At 43.9% G+C, this 15514-nt stretch overlaps 1 pseudogene across 1 annotated transcript in view; it reads right to left on the bottom strand.

Moving 5' to 3' along the window:
- Positions 1-15514, bottom strand: part of LOC307181401 (protein-L-isoaspartate O-methyltransferase domain-containing protein 2-like) — an 898150-nt pseudogene that overhangs the window by 797013 nt on the left and 85623 nt on the right. The window lies entirely within an intron of this gene.

Here is a 15514-nt window from a genome sequence, read left to right on the forward strand (position 1 = left end):
GACATAGCAATCCATAGGTTTTAAGATACTTACTAGTCAGGTACATTCTTAGGCGTTTAATATGCGGTGTTGAGTCCATTTCATTGAGCAAGGAGTAGCTCTTGTCTATTCCATATTTGGCTTAAGGAACTTTATCTGTGCTCATTTCAATCTCTGGTTTTATGCAGCACCCCAACTCACCTTTACCCTTAAGCAAGCATAAGTTGGTTTTCTAAATTTCATCCCTGTTCTGTTCTGTAATTCAGTTCCTGTGTAGCCAAGTTTACATTCCGTGTATTACTGATATCTTATGATGTTTCTTTTTCTGTGTGACTTACTTCAGTTAGAATCATCATACCTGAATCCACTCATTGTGCTGCTAAGGGCCTGATGACACAGATTTCATTGCTGAGTGATATTGCTTTGTAAGTAAATACCACAACTTCTTTATCCATTTTTCACTTTCTGTGATGTTGAACTTGTACTGTAAACGAAGTTCTTGTAAACAGAGCCGTTCCAAACTTTGGGGTGGCTGTGTCTTTTTGATTTTAATTTCCCTAAGCTATAGGACCATAAGTGGAAGTGCCCTAGGTTCTGTTGCTTTGTTTTTTAGATGTTTCAGGAAACACCATACACTTCTCCCGAGTGGTTGCTGGCAATTTACATCCCGCCCATCAGCATAACAAGGCTCCCACTTCTCCATGGCCTGTCCTGCCTTTCTGGATTTTACATTTTTTTCAGATGGCCCTTTTGACCGGGGGGAAGTGAGACTTCATTGTAGTGCAGATTTCCTTTGCAAGCTTGCTTGGTTGGCCAAAAAGGGCGTATGCGTTTTTTCCTGAATATATTCAGGATAAAACGCATACGCCCTTTTTGGCCAAGTGCATCATTGTGGACGTTCTGCCTCTTTTCCTATGATTTCAATGCAATTCCAGTCTACCTCCTGAAATCGGTTTCCTGCAATTCTGCCCCGCTTTCAAGTCCTCTTGGCAGCCTTACTTCAGTCTATTTTTGGACGATAGTTGTCATTTATAACTCTGCAGGTTTGTGAATTACAGTGCCCCTGAGCTCCTTTCTTCAACTCGCTTTCTTGTGACCTGGCTGCAACACCGCAGGATGGCTTCAGGCCCTAATCTGGTTCCGGTACGGCACGCTGAGCCTTTGGTTATTTCCTCTTCCTGGTGGGAAATGAGAGTTAAATTTGCCCGTCCAGACACCTCCAGCTAGCCTCTCATTGGTTCTCGCTATTCCTGTTCATCTTCCGCAGAAATTGCAAACTGGGCCAAACAGGAGGTTAAAGGCGCTGACTCTCCAAGTGGGGAGAGTGTTAGTAAGGCGTCTGGAATGTTGCACCCGAGTACCAGGGGAGGAAAACTGAGACATATTTGAACATGTCTCCCGTTCACATGGTTGATCATACTTGGGTTCCACATGCATGTTTTAGCTGAAGGAAGAATACCTTAAACCTGGAGAGTTGAGAACCGTGTAATGGGTACCATGCAATATGACTTCAAAGGGTCTTCATTTGCTCACCGAACCTCTCCAATCCTATCACTCCTGCGTTTATGCCCCTGTACACATGCTTGATTCTCTTTTGGAGACATAGCAATCCATAGGTTTTACGATACTTACTAGTCAGGTACATTCTTAGGCGGTTAATATGCGGTGTTGAGTCCATTTCGTTGAGCAAGGAGTAGCTCTTGTCTATTCCATATTTGACTTAAGGAACTTTATCTGTGCTCATTTCAATCTCTGGTTTTATGCAGCACCCCAACTCACCTTTACCCTTAAGCAAGCATAAGTTGGTTTTCTAAATTTGAGACCCTGTTCTGTTCTGTAATTCTGTTGCAGTGTAGCCAAGTTTACATTCCGTGTATTACTGATATCTTATGATGTTTCTTTTTCTGTGTGACTTACTTCAGTTAGAATCATCATACCTGAATCCACTCATTGTGCTGCTAAGGGCCTGATGACACAGATTTCATTGCTGAGTGATATTGCTTTGTAAGTAAATACCACAACTTCTTTATCCATTTTTCACTTTCTGCGATGTTGAACTTGTACTGTAAACGAGGTTCTTGTAAACAGAGCCGTTCCAAACTTTGGGGTGGCTGTGTCTTTTTGATTTTAATTTCCCTAAGCTATAGGACCATAAGTGGAAGTGCCCTAGGCTCTGTTGCTTTGTTTTTTAGATGTTTCAGGAAACACCATACACTTCTCCCGAGTGGTTGTTGGCAATTTACATCCCGCCCATCAGTATAACAAGGCTCCCAGTTCTCCATGGCCTGTCCTGCCTTTCTGGATTTTACACTTTTTTCAGATGGCCCTTTTGCCCGGGGGGAAGTGAGACTTCATTGTAGTGCAGATTTCCTTTGCAAGCTTGCTTGGTTGGCCAAAAAGGGCGTATGCGTTTTTTCCTGAATATATTCAGGAAAAAACGCATACGCCGTTTTTGGCCAAGTGCATCATTGTGGACGTTCTGCCTCTTTTCCTATGCTTGAAATGCAATTCCAGTCTACCTCCTGAAATCGCTTTCCTGCAATTCTGCCCTGCTTTCAAGTCCTCTTGGCAGCCTTACTTCAGTCCATTTTTGGACGATAGCTGTCATTTATAACTCTGCAGGTTTGTGAATTACAGTGCCCCTGAGCTCCTTTCTTCAACTCGCTTTCTTTTGAGGTGGCCGCAACACCGCAGGATGGCTTCAGGCCCAAATCTGGTTCCGGCACGGCACGCTGAGCCTTTGGTTATTTCCTCTTCCTGGTGGGAAATGAGAGTTAAATTTGCCCGTCCAGACACCTCCAGCAAGCCTCTCATTGGTGCTCGCTATTTCTGTTCATCTTCCGCAGAAATTGCAAACTGGGCCAAACAGGAGGTTAAAGGGACTGACTCTCCAAGTCGGGAGAGTGTTAGTAAAGCGTCTGGAATGTTGCACCCGAGTACCAGGGTACGAAAACTGAGACATATTTGAACACGTCTCCCGATCACATGGTTGATCATACTCTAGGTTCCACATGCATGTTTTAGCTGAAGGAAGAATACCTTAAACCTGGGTAGTTGAAACCCGTGGAATGGGTACCATGCAATATGACTTCAAAGGGTCTTCATTTGCTCACCGAACCTCTCCAATCCTATCACTGCTGCGTTTATGCCCCTGTACACATGCTTGATTCTCTTTCGGAGACATAGCAATCCATAGGTTTTAAGATACTTACTAGTCAGGTACATTCTTAGGCGTTTAATATGCGGTGTTGAGTCCATTTCGTTGAGCAAGGAGTAGCTCTTGTCTATTCCATATTTGGCTTAAGGAACTTTATCTGTGCTCATTTCAATCTCTGGTTTTATGCAGCACCCCAACTCACCTTTCCCCTTAAGCAAGCATAAGTTGTTTTTCTAAATTTGAGACCCTGTTCTGTTCTGTAATTCAGTTCCTGTGTAGCCAAGTTTACATTCCGTGTATTACTGATATCTTATGATGTTTCTTTTTCTGTGTGACTTATTTCAGTTAGAATCATCGTACCTGAATCCACTCATTATGCTGCTATGGGCCTGATGACATAGATTTCATTGCTGAGTGATACTGCATTTCCATAAGTACCACAAGTTCTTTATCCATTTTTCACTTTCTGTGATATTGAACTTGTATGGTAAATGAGGTTCTTGTAAACGGAGGCGTCCCAAACTTTGGGGTGGCTGTGTCTTTTTGATTTTAATTTCCCTAAGCTATTGGACCATAAGTGGAAGTGCCCTAGGCTCTGTTGCTTTGTTTTTTAGATGTTTCAGGAAACACCATACACTTCTCCCGAGTGGTTGTTGGCAATTTACATCCCGCCCATCAGCATAACAAGGCTCCCAGTTCTCCATGGCCTGTCCTGCCTTTCTGGATTTTACACTTTTTTCAGATGGCTCTTTTGCCCGGGGGGAAGTGAGACTTCATTGTAGTGCAGATTTCCTTTGCAAGCTTGCTTGGTTGGCCAAAAAGGGCGTATGCGTTTTTTCCTGAATATATTCAGGAAAAAACGCATACGCCCTTTTTGGCCAAGTGCATCATTGTGGACGTTCTGCCTCTTTTCCTATGCTTGCAATGCAATTCCAGTCTACCTCCTGAAATCGGTTTCCTGCAATTCTGCCCCGCTTTCAAGTCCTCTTGGCAGCCTTACTTCAGTCTATTTTTGGACGATAGCTGTCATTTATAACTCTGCAGGTTTGTGAATTACAGTGCCCCTGAGCTCCTTTCTTCAACTCGCTTTCTTTTGAGGTGGCCGCAACACCACAGGATGGCTTCAGGCCCTAATCTGGTTCCGGCACGGCACGCTGAGCCTTTGGTTAATTCCTCTTCCTGGTGGGAAATGAGAGTTAAATTTGCCCGTCCAGACACCTCCAGCTAGCCTCTCATTGGTTCTCGCTATTTCTGTTCATCTTCCGCAGAAATTGCAAACTGGGCCAAACAGGAGGTTAAAGGGACTGACTCTCCAAGTCGGGAGAGTGTTAGTAAAGCGTCTGGAATGTTGCACCCGAGTACCAGGGTACGAAAACTGAGACATATTTGAACACGTCTCCCGATCACATCGTTGATCATACTCTAGGTTCCACATGCATGTTTTAGCTGAAGGAAGAATACCTTAAACCTGGGTAGTTGAAACCCGTGGAATGGGTACCATGCAATATGACTTCAAAGGGTCTTCATTTGCTCACCGAACCTCTCCAATCCTATCACTGCTGCGTTTATGCCCCTGTACACATGCTTGATTCTCTTTCGGAGACATAGCAATCCATAGGTTTTAAGATACTTACTAGTCAGGTACATTCTTAGGCGTTTAATATGCGGTGTTGAGTCCATTTCATTGAGCAAGGAGTAGCTCTTGTCTATTCCATATTTGGCTTAAGGAACTTTATCTGTGCTCATTTCAATCTCTGGTTTTATGCAGCACCCCAACTCACCTTTACCCTTAAGCAAGCATAAGTTGGTTTTCTAAATTTGATCCCTGTTCTGTTCTGTAATTCAGTTCCTGTGTAGCCAAGTTTACATTCCGTGTATTACTGATATCTTATGATGTTTCTTTTTCTGTGTGACTTACTTCAGTTAGAATCATCATACCTGAATCCACTCATTGTGCTGCTAAGGGCCTGATGACACAGATTTCATTGCTGAGTGATATTGCTTTGTAATTAAATACCACAACTTCTTTATCCATTTTTCACTTTCTGTGATGTTGAACTTGTACTGTAAACGAAGTTCTTGTAAACAGAGCCGTTCCAAACTTTGGGGTGGCTGTGTCTTTTTGATTTTAATTTCCCTAAGCTATAGGACCATAAGTGGAAGTGCCCTAGGTTCTGTTGCTTTGTTTTTTAGATGTTTCAGGAAACACCATACACTTCTCCCGAGTGGTTGCTGGCAATTTACATCCCGCCCATCAGCATAACAAGGCTCCCACTTCTCCATGGCCTGTCCTGCCTTTCTGGATTTTACATTTTTTTCAGATGGCCCTTTTGACCGGGGGGAAGTGAGACTTCATTGTAGTGCAGATTTCCTTTGCAAGCTTGCTTGGTTGGCCAAAAAGGGCGTATGCGTTTTTTCCTGAATATATTCAGGATAAAACGCATACGCCCTTTTTGGCCAAGTGCATCATTGTGGACGTTCTGCCTCTTTTCCTATGCTTTCAATGCAATTCCAGTCTACCTCCTGAAATCGGTTTCCTGCAATTCTGCCCCGCTTTCAAGTCCTCTTGGCAGCCTTACTTCAGTCTATTTTTGGACGATAGTTGTCATTTATAACTCTGCAGGTTTGTGAATTACAGTGCCCCTGAGCTCCTTTCTTCAACTCGCTTTCTTGTGACCTGGCTGCAACACCGCAGGATGGCTTCAGGCCCTAATCTGGTTCCGGTACGCCACGCTGAGCCTTTGGTTATTTCCTCTTCCTGGTGGGAAATGAGAGTTAAATTTGCCCGTCCAGACACCTCCAGCTAGCCTCTCATTGGTTCTCGCTATTCCTGTTCATCTTCCGCAGAAATTGCAAACTGGGCCAAACAGGAGGTTAAAGGCGCTGACTCTCCAAGTGGGGAGAGTGTTAGTAAGGCGTCTGGAATGTTGCACCCGAGTACCAGGGGAGGAAAACTGAGACATATTTGAACATGTCTCCCGTTCACATGGTTGATCATACTTGGGTTCCACATGCATGTTTTAGCTGAAGGAAGAATACCTTAAACCTGGAGAGTTGAGAACCGTGTAATGGGTACCATGCAATATGACTTCAAAGGGTCTTCATTTGCTCACCGAACCTCTCCAATCCTATCACTCCTGCGTTTATGCCCCTGTACACATGCTTGATTCTCTTTTGGAGACATAGCAATCCATAGGTTTTACGATACTTACTAGTCAGGTACATTCTTAGGCGGTTAATATGCGGTGTTGAGTCCATTTCGTTGAGCAAGGAGTAGCTCTTGTCTATTCCATATTTGACTTAAGGAACTTTATCTGTGCTCATTTCAATCTCTGGTTTTATGCAGCACCCCAACTCACCTTTACCCTTAAGCAAGCATAAGTTGGTTTTCTAAATTTGAGACCCTGTTCTGTTCTGTAATTCAGTTCCTGTGTAGCCAAGTTTACATTCCGTGTATTACTGATATCTTATGATGTTTCTTTTTCTGTGTGACTTATTTCAGTTAGAATCATCATACCTGAATCCACTCATTGTGATGCTAAGGGCCTGATGACATAGATTTCATTGCTGAGTGATATTGCTTTGTAAGTAAATACCACAACTTCTTTATCCATTTTTCACTTTCTACGATGTTGAACTTGTACTGTAAACGAGGTTCTTGTAAACAGAGCCGTTCCAAACTTTGGGGTGGCTGTGTCTTTTTGATTTTAATTTCCCTAAGCTATAGGACCATAAGTGGCAGTGCCCTAGGCTCTGTTGCTTTGTTTTTTAGATGTTTCAGGAAACACCATACACTTCTCCCGAGTGTCTGTTGGCAATTTACATCCCGCCCATCAGCATAACAAGGCTCCCAGTTCTCCATGGCCTGTCCTGCCTTTCTGGATTTTACACTTTTTTCAGATGGCCCTTTTGACCGGGGGGAAGTGAGACTTCATTGTAGTGCAGATTTCCTTTGCAAGCTTGCTTGGTTGGCCAAAAAGGGCGTATGCGTTTTTTCCTGAATATATTCAGGAAAAAACGCATACGCCCTTTTTGGCCAAGTGCATCATTGTGGACGTTCTGCCTCTTTTCCTATGCTTTCAATGCAATTCCAGTCTATCTACTGAAATCGGTTTCCTGCAATTCTGCCCCGCTTTCAAGTCCTCTTGGCAGCGTTACTTCAGTGTATTTTTGGACGATAGCTGTCATTTATAACTCTGCAGGTTTGTGAATTACAGTGCCCCTGAGCTCCTTTCTTCAACTCGCTTTCTTGTGACCTGGCCGCAACACCGCAGGATGGCTTCAGGCCCTAATCTGGTTCCGGCCCGGCACGCTGAGCCTTTGGTTAATTCCTCTTCCTGGTGGGAAATGAGAGTTAAATTTGCCCGTCCAGACACCTCCAGCTAGCCTCTCATTGGTTCTCGCTATTCCTGTTCATCTTCCGCAGAAATTGCAAACTGGGCCAAACAGGAGGTTAAAGGCGCTGACTCTCCAAGTGGGGAGAGTGTTAGTAAAGCGTCTGGAATGTTGCACCCGAGTACCAGGGGAGGAAAACTGAGACATATTTGAACACGTCTCCCGTTCACATGGTTGATCATACTTGGGTTCCACATGCATGTTTTAGCTGAAGGAAGAATACCTTAAACCTGGAGAGTTGAGACCCGTGTAATGGGTACCATGCAATATGACTTCAAAGGGTCTTCATTTGCTCACCGAACCTCTCCAATCCTATCACTGCTGCGTTTATGCCCCTGTACACATGCTTGATTCTCTTTCGGAGACATAGCAATCCATAGGTTTTACGATACTTACTAGTCAGGTACATTCTTAGGCGTTTAATATGCGGTGTTGAGTCCATTTCGTTGAGCAAGGAGTAGCTCTTGTCTATTCCATATTTGACTTAAGGAACTTTATCTGTGCTCATTTCAATCTCTGGTTTTATGCAGCACCCCAACTCACCTTTACCCTTAAGCAAGCATAAGTTGGTTTTCTAAATTTGAGACCCTGTTCTGTTCTGTAATTCAGTTCCTGTGTAGCCAAGTTTACATTCCATGTATTACTGATATCTTATGATGTTTCTTTTTCTGTGTGACTTATTTCAGTTAGAATCATCATACCTGAATCCACTCATTGTGATGCTAAGGGCCTGATGACATAGATTTCATTGCTGAGTGATATTGCTTTGTAAGTAAATACCACAACTTCTTTATCCATTTTTCACTTTCTGCGATGTTGAACTTGTACTGTAAACGAGGTTCATGTAAACAGAGGCGTCCCAAACTTTGGGGTGGCTGTGTCTTTTTGATTTTAATTTCCCTAAGCTATAGGACCATAAGTGGCAGTGCCCTAGGCTCTGTTGCTTTGTTTTTTAGATGTTTCAGGAAACACCATACACTTCTCCCAAGTGTCTGTTGGCAATTTACATCCCGCCCATCAGCATAACAAGGCTCCCAGTTCTCCATGGCCTGTCCTGCCTTTCTGGATTTTACACTTTTTTCAGATGGCCCTTTTGACCGGGGGGAAGTGAGACTTCATTGTAGTGCAGATTTCCTTTGCAAGCTTGCTTGGTTGGCCAAAAAGGGCGTATGCGTTTTTTCCTGAATATATTCAGGAAAAAACGCATACGCCCTTTTTGGCCAAGTGCATCATTGTGGACGTTCTGCCTCTTTTCCTATGCTTTCAATGCAATTCCAGTCTATCTACTGAAATCGGTTTCCTGCAATTCTGCCCCGCTTTCAAGTCCTCTTGGCAGCGTTACTTCAGTGTATTTTTGGACGATAGCTGTCATTTATAACTCTGCAGGTTTGTGAATTACAGTGCCCCTGAGCTCCTTTCTTCAACTCGCTTTCTTGTGACCTGGCCGCAACACCGCAGGATGGCTTCAGGCCCTAATCTGGTTCCGGCCCGGCACGCTGAGCCTTTGGTTAATTCCTCTTCCTGGTGGGAAATGAGAGTTAAATTTGCCCGTCCAGACACCTCCAGCTAGCCTCTCATTGGTTCTCGCTATTCCTGTTCATCTTCCGCAGAAATTGCAAACTGGGCCAAACAGGAGGTTAAAGGCGCTGACTCTCCAAGTGGGGAGAGTGTTAGTAAAGCGTCTGGAATGTTGCACCCGAGTACCAGGGGAGGAAAACTGAGACATATTTTAACACGTCTCCCGTTCACATGGTTGATCATACTTGGGTTCCACATGCATGTTTTAGCTGAAGGAAGAATACCTTAAACCTGGAGAGTTGAGACCCGTGTAATGGGTACCATGCAATATGACTTCAAAGGGTCTTCATTTGCTCACCGAACCTCTCCAATCCTATCACTGCTGCGTTTATGCCCCTGTACACATGCTTGATTCTCTTTCGGAGACATAGCAATCCATAGGTTTTACGATACTTACTAGTCAGGTACATTCTTAGGCGTTTAATATGCGGTGTTGAGTCCATTTCGTTGAGCAAGGAGTAGCTCTTGTCTATTCCATATTTGACTTAAGGAACTTTATCTGTGCTCATTTCAATCTCTGGTTTTATGCAGCACCCCAACTCACCTTTACCCTTAAGCAAGCATAAGTTGGTTTTCTAAATTTGAGACCCTGTTCTGTTCTGTAATTCAGTTCCTGTGTAGCCAAGTTTACATTCCATGTATTACTGATATCTTATGATGTTTCTTTTTCTGTGTGACTTATTTCAGTTAGAATCATCATACCTGAATCCACTCATTGTGATGCTAAGGGCCTGATGACATAGATTTCATTGCTGAGTGATATTGCTTTGTAAGTAAATACCACAACTTCTTTATCCATTTTTCACTTTCTGCGATGTTGAACTTGTACTGTAAACGAGGTTCATGTAAACAGAGGCGTCCCAAACTTTGGGGTGGCTGTGTCTTTTTGATTTTAATTTCCCTAAGCTATAGGACCATAAGTGGCAGTGCCCTAGGCTCTGTTGCTTTGTTTTTTAGATGTTTCAGGAAACACCATACACTTCTCCCAAGTGTCTGTTGGCAATTTACATCCCGCCCATCAGCATAACAAGGCTCCCAGTTCTCCATGGCCTGTCCTGCCTTTCTGGATTTTACACTTTTTTCAGATGGCCCTTTTGACCGGGGGGAAGTGAGACTTCATTGTAGTGCAGATTTCCTTTGCAAGCTTGCTTGGTTGGCCAAAAAGGGCGTATGCGTTTTTTCCTGAATATATTCAGGAAAAAACGCATACGCCCTTTTTGGCCAAGTGCATCATTGTGGACGTTCTGCCTCTTTTCCTATGCTTTCAATGCAATTCCAGTCTATCTACTGAAATCGGTTTCCTGCAATTCTGCCCCGCTTTCAAGTCCTCTTGGCAGCGTTACTTCAGTGTATTTTTGGACGATAGCTGTCATTTATAACTCTGCAGGTTTGTGAATTACAGTGCCCCTGAGCTCCTTTCTTCAAGTCGCTTTCTTGTGACCTGGCCGCAACACCGCAGGATGGCTTCAGGCCCTAATCTGGTTCCGGCCCGGCACGCTGAGCCTTTGGTTAATTCCTCTTCCTGGTGGGAAATGAGAGTTAAATTTGCCCGTCCAGACACCTCCAGCTAGCCTCTCATTGGTTCTCGCTATTCCTGTTCATCTTCCGCAGAAATTGCAAACTGGGCCAAACAGGAGGTTAAAGGCGCTGACTCTCCAAGTGGGGAGAGTGTTAGTAAAGCGTCTGGAATGTTGCACCCGAGTACCAGGGGAGGAAAACTGAGACATATTTGAACACGTCTCCCGTTCACATGGTTGATCATACTTGGGTTCCACATGCATGTTTTAGCTGAAGGAAGAATACCTTAAACCTGGAGAGTTGAGACCCGTGTAATGGGTACCATGCAATATGACTTCAAAGGGTCTTCATTTGCTCACCGAACCTCTCCAATCCTATCACTGCTGCGTTTATGCCCCTGTACACTGCTTGATTCTCTTTCGGAGACATAGCAATCCATAGGTTTTACGATACTTACTAGTCAGGTACATTCTTAGGCGTTTAATATGCGGTGTTGAGTCCATTTCGTTGAGCAAGGAGTAGCTCTTGTCTATTCCATATTTGACTTAAGGAACTTTATCTGTGCTCATTTCAATCTCTGGTTTTATGCAGCACCCCAACTCACCTTTACCCTTAAGCAAGCATAAGTTGGTTTTCTAAATTTGAGACCCTGTTCTGTTCTGTAATTCAGTTCCTGTGTAGCCAAGTTTACATTCCGTGTATTACTGATATCTTATGATGTTTCTTTTTCTGTGTGACTTATTTCAGTTAGAATCATCATACCTGAATCCACTCATTGTGATGCTAAGGGCCTGATGACATAGATTTCATTGCTGAGTGATATTGCTTTGTAAGTAAATACCACAACTTCTTTATCCATTTTTCACTTTCTGCGATGTTGAACTTGTACTGTAAACGAGGTTCATGTAAACAGAGGCGTCCCAAACTTTGGGGTGGCTGTGTCTTTTTGATTTTAATTTCCCTAAGCTATAGGACCATAAGTGGCAGTGCCCTAGGCTCTGTTGCTTTGTTTTTTAGATGTTTCAGGAAACACCATACACTTCTCCCGAGTGTCTGTTGGCAATTTACATCCCGCCCATCAGCATAACAAGGCTCCCAGTTCTCCATGGCCTGTCCTGCCTTTCTGGATTTTACACTTTTTTCAGATGGCCCTTTTGACCAGGGGGAAGTGAGACTTCATTGTAGTGCAGATTTCCTTTGCAAGCTTGCTTGGTTGGCCAAAAAGGGCGTATGCGTTTTTTCCTGAATATATTCAGGAAAAAACGCATACGCCCTTTTTGGCCAAGTGCATCATTGTGGACGTTCTGCCTCTTTTCCTATGCTTTCAATGCAATTCCACTCTACCTCCTGAAATCGGTTTCCTGCAATTCTGCCCCGCTTTCAAGTCCTCTTGGCAGCCTTACTTCAGTCTATTTTTGGACGATAGCTGTCATTTATAACTCTGCAGGTTTGTGAATTACAGTGCCCCTGAGCTCCTTTCTTCAACTCGCTTTCTTTTCAGCTGGCCGCAACACCGCAGGATGGCTTCAGGCCCTAATCTGGTTCCGGCACGGCACGCTGAGCCTTTGGTTAATTCCTCTTCCTGGTGGGAAATGAGAGTTAAATTTTCCCGTCCAGACACCTCCAGCTAGCCTCTCATTGGTTCTCGCTATTCCTGTTCATCTTCCGCAGAAATTGCAAACTGGGCCAAACAGGAGGTTAAAGGGACTGACTCTCCAAGTGGGGAGAGTGTTAGTAAAGCATCTGGAATGTTGCACCCGAGTACCAGGGGAGTAAAACTGAGACATATTTGAACACGTCTCCCGATCACATGGTTGATCATACTCTAGGTTCCATATGCATGTTTTAGCTGAAGGAAGAATACCTTAAACCTGGGTAGTTGAAACCCGTGGAATGGGTACCATGCAATATGACTTCAAAGGGTCTTCATTTGCTCACCGATACTCTCCAATCCTATCACTGCTGCATTTATGCCCCTGTACACATGCTTGATTCTCTTTCGGAGACATAGCAATCCATAGGTTTTAAGATACTTACAAGTCAGGTACATTCTTAGGCGTTTAATATGCGGTGTTGAGTCCATTTCGTTGAGCAAGGAGTAGCTCTTGTCTATTCCATATTTGGCTTAAGGAACTTTATCTGTGCTCATTTCAATCTCTGGTTTTATGCAGCACCCCAACTCACCTTTACCCTTAAGCAAGCAGAAGTTGGTTTTCTAAATTTGAGACCCTGTTCTGTTCTGTAATTCAGTTCCTGTGTAGCCAAGTTTCCATTCCGTGTATTACTGATATCTTATGATGTTTCTTTTTCTGTGTGACTTATTTCAGTTAGAATCATCATACCTGAATCCACTCATTGTGCTGCTAAGGGCCTGATGACATAGATTTCATTGCTGAGTGATATTGCTTTGTAAGTGAATACCACAACTTCTTTATCCATTTTTCACTTTCTGCGATGTTGAACTTGTACTGTAAACGAGGTTCTTGTAAACAGAGCCGTTCCAAACTTTGGGGTGGCTGTGTCTTTTTGATTTTAATTTCCCTAAGCTATAGGACCATAAGTGGAAGTGCCCTAGGCTCTGTTGCTTTGTTTTTTAGATGTTTCAGGAAACACCATACACTTCTCCCAAGTGTCTCTTGGCAATTTACATCCCGCCCATCAGCATAACAAGGCTCCCAGTTCTCCATGGCCTGTTGCCTTTCTGGATTTTACACTTTTTTCAGATGGCCCTTTTGACCGGGGGGAAGTGAGACTTCATTGTAGTGCAGATTTCCTTTGCAAGCTTGCTTGGTTGGCCAAAAAGGGCGTATGCGTTTTTTCCTGAATATATTCAGGAAAAAACGCATACGCCCTTCTTGGCCAAGTGCATCATTGTGGACGTTCTGCCTCTTTTCCTATGCTTTCAATGCAATTCCAGTCTACCTCCTGAAATCGGTTTCCTGCAATTCTGCCCCGCTTTCAAGTCCTCTTGGCAGCCTTACTTCAGTCTATTTTTGGACGATAGCTGTCATTTATAACTCTGCAGGTTTGTGAATTACAGTGCCCCTGAGCTCCTTTCTTCAACTTGCTTTCTTGTGACCTGGCCGCAACACCGCAGGATGGCTTCAGGCCCTAATCTGGTTCCGGCACGGCACACTCAGCCTTTGGTTATTTCCTCTTCCTGGTGGGAAATGAGAGTTAAATTTGCCCGTCCAGACACCTCCAGCTAGTCTCTCATTGGTTCTCGCTATTCCTGTTCATCTTCCGCAGAAATTGCAAACTGGGCCAAACAGGAGGTTAAAGGCGCTGACTCTCCAAGTGGGGAGAGTGTTAGTAAAGCGTCTGGAATGTTGCACCCGAGTACCAGGGGAGGAAAACTGAGACATATTTGAACACGTCTCCCGTTCACATGGTTGATCATACTTGGGTTCCACATGCATGTTTTAGCTGAAGGAAGAATACCTTAAACCTGGAGAGTTAAGACCCGTGTAATGGGTACCATGCAATATGACTTCAAAGGGTCTTCATTTGCTCACCGAACCTCTCCAATCCTATCACTGCTGCGTTTATGCCCCTGTACACATGCTTGATTCTCTTTCGGAGACATAGCAATCCATAGGTTTTAAGATACTTACTAGTCAGGTACATTCTTAGGCGTTTAATATGCGGTGTTGAGTCCATTTCGTTGAGCAAGGAGTAGCTCTTGTCTATTCCATATTTGACTTAAGGAAATTTATCTGTGCTCATTTCAATCTCTGGTTTTATGCAGCACCCCAACTCACCTTTACCCTTAAGCAAGCATAAGTTGGTTTTCTAAATTTGAGACCCTGTTCTGTTCTGTAATTCAGTTCCTGTGTAGCCAAGTTTACATTCCGTGTATTACTGATATCTTATGATGTTTCTTTTTCTGTGTGACTTATTTCAGTTAGAATCATCGTACCTGAATCCACTCATTATGCTGCTATGGGCCTGATGACATAGATTTCATTGCTGAGTGATACTGCATTTCCATAAGTACCACAAGTTCTTTATCCATTTTTCACTTTCTGTGATATTGAACTTGTATGGTAAATGAGGTTCTTGTAAACGGAGGCGTCCCAAACTTTGGGGTGGCTGTGTCTTTTTGATTTTAATTTCCCTAAGCTATTGGACCATAAGTGGAAGTGCCCTAGGCTCTGTTGCTTTGTTTTTTAGATGTTTCAGGAAACACCATACACTTCTCCCGAGTGGTTGTTGGCAATTTACATCCCGCCCATCAGCATAACAAGGCTCCCAGTTCTCCATGGCCTGTCCTGCCTTTCTGGATTTTACACTTTTTTCAGATGGCCCTTTTGCCCGGGGGGAAGTGAGACTTCATTGTAGTGCAGATTTCCTTTGCAAGCTTGCTTGGTTGGCCAAAAAGGGCGTATGCGTTTTTTCCTGAATATATTCAGGAAAAAACGCATACGCCCTTTTTGGCCAAGTGCATCATTGTGGACGTTCTGCCTCTTTTCCTATGCTTTCAATGCAATTCCAGTCTACCTCCTGAAATCGCTTTCCTGCAATTCTGCCCTGCTTTCAAGTCCTCTTGGCAGCCTTACTTCAGTCTATTTTTGGACGATAGCTGTCATTTATAACTCTGCAGGTTTGTGAATTACAGTGCCCCTGAGCTCCTTTCTTCAACTCGCTTTCTTTTGAGGTGGCCGCAACACCACAGGATGGCTTCAGGCCCTAATCTGGTTCCGGCACGGCACGCTGAGCCTTTGGTTAATTCCTCTTCCTGGTGGGAAATGAGAGTTAAATTTGCCCGTCCAGACACCTCCAGCTAGTCTCTCATTGGTTCTCGCTATTCCTGTTCATCTTCCGCAGGAATTGCAAACTGGGCCAAACAGGAGGTTAAAGGCGCTGACTCTCCAAGTGCGGAGAGTG

This window comes from Stenella coeruleoalba (assembly GCF_951394435.1).
Source record: "Stenella coeruleoalba genome assembly, contig: scaffold_65, whole genome shotgun sequence".
Lineage (NCBI taxonomy): Eukaryota > Metazoa > Chordata > Mammalia > Artiodactyla > Delphinidae > Stenella > Stenella coeruleoalba.